The 5,000-nt window shown below is 54.4% G+C and overlaps 1 non-coding gene across 1 annotated transcript; it reads left to right on the top strand.

Annotated features, from left to right (window-relative positions):
• The first annotated feature begins 3,657 nt into the window (after positions 1-3,657).
• On the top strand, positions 3,658-3,848 carry LOC137330276 (U2 spliceosomal RNA). The gene has a single exon (XR_010965025.1). It is a non-coding gene; the product is annotated as a U2 spliceosomal RNA (small nuclear RNA).
• Positions 3,849-5,000: the final 1,152 nt, after the last annotated feature.

The following is a 5,000-nucleotide window of genomic DNA, read 5'->3' as shown; positions in this document are numbered from 1 at the left end:
CTCAGGAGGGGAGACTTTCTTTCAGAGGTGCCAATTAATCTGCAGCAGAAAGCCATCCCCCCCGACCGGGATTCGAAGCCCGGTCCTGACCACGAGACCACCGGGGAGAGTTGCCTCAAGTCCCTGAGGGACCTGGACACGAGGCCGAGGACACACGCACGCCTGCTGCACTGGCAGCAGCGACCAGCAGGGGGCTGACCGGCTGATCCTTCCCTTTCACAGGCAGGCTTTTGGCCCTCGCTGAAACGACAAAGGTGTTCAGAAGGAAGTGCTGGGGGGAAGGCAGGCAGGGAGGGACGGACACAGGGAAGTCCGCACAAAACAGGTCCCCTGGAACCTCTGACCCAGAAAACCGGGTTCCTGGTGAAAGCAGTCCTGCCATTGACAGGACAATGGACAGGGCCCGGCAGCTTGAGACACATCTTTCTTTCAATAAGCAAGTTCTTTTTAAAAAAGTTTCCTTCCACAGCAGCTCTGAGTGAGAGAGAGAGAGAGAGAGAGAGAGAGACACTGACTGACTGACTGATACTGACACCGACACACACACACACACACACATATTATTTATTATTATTTTAAACGACAAAGGTGTTCAGAAGGAAGTCCTGGGGGGAAGGCATGGAGGGACGGACACAGGGAAGTCCGCACAAAACAGGTCCCCTGGAACCTCTGACCCAGAAAACCGGGTTCCTAGTGAAAGCAGTCCTGCCCCGCTCTGCCATTAACATGACAACGGACAGGGCCCGGACCAGGCGCAGCGGACGGTAGCGAGCAGTCGGAGGGTGAAAATCCGCCAGTGGGTGAAATGGAGAGCCGTGCGGTGAGAGGAGGCGGAAAGCGGTTCGCAGACTTTCGCTGTACCTCCGGCGGGCAGCGCCGCACCTCCGACCGCTCGCTACCGTCCGCTGCGCCTGGTCCGGCCGCACGCGACCAGCCGTACCCGGAGGAAATCGGCCTCGGCCTTCCCGAGATATCAGTCTCCAGGTGGGACAGAAAAACCGGGGGCCCCCGGCTCGCTTTCAGCGGCCCGCTAGTCGACTTCCCGGCGTGCGAACGCGATCCTTCCGGTACCCTTCGGTGCCCCTTGCCCGACTCTAGCTCCGGTGGTAAAGCGGAGTCGGTCGGTCTGACGGCCGCCGAGTTAGCAGGCGGAAAGCGGTTTGCAGCCTTTCGCTGTACCTCCGACGGGCAGCGCCGCACCTCCGAGCGCTCGGTACCGTCCGCTGCGCCTCGTCCTGCCGCACGCGACGAGCCGTCCCCGGAGGAAATCGGCCTCGGCCCTCCTGAGATATCAGCCTCCATACGGGCGTCACAAATCAGTGGACATGGTCAGCTGCAAAGCAGTGTCATTACAACCTTTCATAAACGACAGGGCAGCACCGCACTGCACCGCACTGCACCCCACACTACATCACACTTGCCTGCCTGCCAGCCTGCCGCTGCCTACTCTCACCAGCGGACCAAAGTGAGGATAACACCCCGAAGCAAGCATCTCCCTTGCCGCCCACCAGCCCACACCATTCCCCTTGCCTGCCTCCCACAAATTCCACCAGCGAGGCAAAGTGAAAATCAACCCCCAAAAAACGCACTCCACACCGGCCATCGCCCGCTATACACCCCCCCCCCCCCCGGGGCGAATATTAAGCCCGAGAACACCGACTGTAACCAACCGCAGTGAAAAGTTGAAGTGGCAACTCATTAACCAGATTTACACTTGGCAACTCATAAACCAAATGAACAAAAAATCTGGTTAATGAGTTGCCCAAAATAAATCTGGTTAATGAGTTGCCACTTCAACTTTTCACTGCGATTGGTTACAGTCGGTGTTCTCGGGCTTAATATTCACCCCGGGGGGGCGGGGGGGGTGATTCTGGGGGTAGTGTCCGGGAGGGTGAGCCTTTTATTCGGCAGGAGGCGTGTGGGGAAATCATCAACCTGTCAGACGATGAGTTGTCACAAATGCCATTGCTTAATGAAAGCTGCGCTCCCGAACTGGACTGACTGACTGTCTGTCTGTTTGTCAAGGGGAGGAAAAGGCGGTGGTGGTGGTGAGGGTGGAGCTTTACGCTCAGGAGGGGAGACTTTCCTTCATGCCAATTAATCTGCAGCAGAAAGTCATCCCCCCCCGACTGGGATTCGAAGCCCGGTCCTGACCACGAGACCACCGGGGAGAGCTGCCTCAAGTCCCTGAGGGACCTGGACACGAGGCCGAGGACACACGCACGCCTGCTGCACTGGCAGCAGCGACCAGCAGGGGGCTGACCGGCTGATCCTTCCCTTTCACAGGCAGGCTTTTGGCCCTCGCTCAAACGACAAAGGTGTTCAGAAGGAAGTCCTGGGGAGGAGGGAGGGAGGCAGGGAAATCAGCACAAAGCAGGTCCCCTGGAATCTCACACCTGCGTCCCAGAAAACAGGTCTCCTGGTCAAAGCAGTCCTGCCCCGTCCTGCCATTAACGTGACAATGGACAGGGCCCGGCAGCTTGAGACACATCTTTTTTTCAATATGCAAGTTCTTTTTAAAAAGGTTTCCTTCCACAGCAGCTCTGAGTAAGAGTGAGAGAGAGAGAGAGAGAGACACTGACTGACACTGACACTGACACTGACACTGACACTGACACACACACACACACACACACACACACACACACACACACACCGTCTCCCATCCGATTGGTGGACTATGGGATTGAAAATCGAACTTTGAGTTTCAATGCAGGGGGGAGAGCGCGAACGCAGCCCCTCCCAACTACCACACGCGCGTTGTTGTTGTTGTAATATAGAACTGCAAGTTGCCGTTGTCGTGGTCGTTTCGAATCAGCACAAAGTAGGTGCCTCCCTGGAATGTCACACCTGCGTCCCAGAAAACAGGTCTCCCGGTCAAAGCAGTCCCGCCCCGCCCTGGGATTAACATGACAACGGACAGGGCCCAGTCAGGGAGCAGCTTGAGAGACACCTTTCAATAGGCGCTTCTGAAACATTAACGCCTTGTTTCTTCCGACAGTTTAACCAGCGATTAACATGACAACGGACAGGGCCCAGTCAGGGAGCAGCTTGAGAGACGTCTTTCAATAGGCGCTTCTGAAACATTAACGCCTTGTTTCTTTCGACAGTTTAACCAGCCTTTAACACGCCTTGTGTTTTTATTTCCCATTTCCAGCCAGCCAGCCAGCCAGCCAGCCGAGCCGAGCCAGCATCTGCAGTATTTTTTTTGATTGGTCTTGCCTGCCGTGGAATGAATGTTTCAACACGAGCTGCTGATTGTCAGCACCTCACCTCTTTCTCAATTGGCCGTTGCAATCTCACTCGCTCACTCATCGTGAGACACGTCACGTCACTAGTTTTACTTAAAGAGGTTTCCTTCCACGGCAGTTCGTTAGTGACTGAGACTGACTGACGGAGGTCCGTTGAGACACAACCCTCCCCCATCTGATTGGTGGCCTACTGGCAAATTTACCAATCTGTCAAGCAATCCTGGCAAGAAAGGAAAAAACGGCAACTTCTTTAAACTCATCCACTGTTGCAATTAGAAACGGTGGCAAAAAATGTGGCCAGAGTGGGAGAGAACGGCAGTGCTTCGAGACTGCTTTCAACACCGGCAGCCAGAGAACAAAGAGGGAGGGCAAACAGGACCCGAGATCAATTCGCATCGAGCGCGGTATCGCTTCTCGGCCTTTTGGCTAAGATCAAGTGTAGTATCTGTTCTTATCAGTTTAATATCTGATACGTCCCCTATCTGGGGACCATATATTAAATTGATTTTTGGAACAGGGAGATGGAATAGGGGCTTGCTCCGTCCACTCCACGCATCGACCCAGTATTGCAGTGTCTCTGGGAACGGTGCACCTCCCTGTGGGGAGATATTCAAAAGGAAAAACAGCTCTTTCCCAGTGTCTCTGTGTGTGTGTGTGTGTGTGTGTGTGTGTGTGTTTTATTACTGAGAATAAAGCTGATATCTCTCTCTCTCTCTCTCTCTTACACTCAGAGCTGCTGTGGAAGGAAACCGTTTTAAAAAGAACTTTCTCAGCTCAGTGGTATTTTTTTCTTCTCCAAGGCTGAGTGCCGCTCGCACGGAGCGATATAATTCAAAGTGCAAAATAACTTGGCGTCGTTGACTTGAAACAAGCAGGGTCTGCTTCCAAATGAAAGCTGCGCTCCCGAACTGGACTGACTGTCTGTCTGTCTGTCTGTTTGTCAAGGGGTGGAAAAGGCGGCGGTGGTGGTGAGGGTGGAGCATTACGCACAGGAGGGGAGACTTTCTTTCAGAGGTGCCAATTAATCTGCAGCAGAAAGTCATCCCCCCCGACCGGGATTCGAAGCCCGGTCCTGACCACGAGACCACCGGGGAGAGTTGCCTCAAGTCCCTGAGGGACCTGGACACGAGGCCGAATACACACGCACGCCTGCTGCACTGGCAGCAGCGACCAACAGGGGGCTGACCGGCTGATCCTTCCCTTTCACAGGCAGGCTTTTGGCCCTCGCTGAAACGACAAAGGTGTTCAGAAGGAAGTCCTGGGGGGGAGGGAGGGAGGCAGGGAAATCAGCACAAAGCAGGTCCCCTGGAATCTCACACCTGCGTCCCAGAAAACAGGTCTCCTGGTCAAAGCAGTCCTGCCCCGTCCTGCCATTAACGTGACAATGGACAGGGCCCCGGCAGCTTGAGACACATCTTTTTTTCAATATGCAAGTTCTTTTTAAAAAGGTTTCCTTCCACAGCAGCTCTGAGTAAGAGTGAGAGAGAGTGAGAGAGAGAGAGACACTGACTGACACTGACACTGACACTGACACACACACTGACACACACACACACACACACACACACACACACACACACCGTCTCCCATCCGATTGGTGGACTATGGGATTGAAAATCGAACTTTGAGTTTCAATGCAGGGGGGAGAGCGCGAACGCAGCCCCTCCCAACTACCACACGCGCGTTGTTGTTGTTGTAATATAGAACTGCAAGTTGCCGTTGTCGTGGTCGTTTCGAATCAGCACAAAG

The sequence above is a fragment of the Heptranchias perlo genome, chromosome 12 (assembly GCF_035084215.1).
Source record: "Heptranchias perlo isolate sHepPer1 chromosome 12, sHepPer1.hap1, whole genome shotgun sequence".
Classification (NCBI taxonomy): domain Eukaryota; kingdom Metazoa; phylum Chordata; class Chondrichthyes; order Hexanchiformes; family Hexanchidae; genus Heptranchias; species Heptranchias perlo.
The sequence above is the reverse complement of the archived record's forward strand: the minus strand, read 5'-3'. Positions and strand labels throughout refer to the sequence as shown.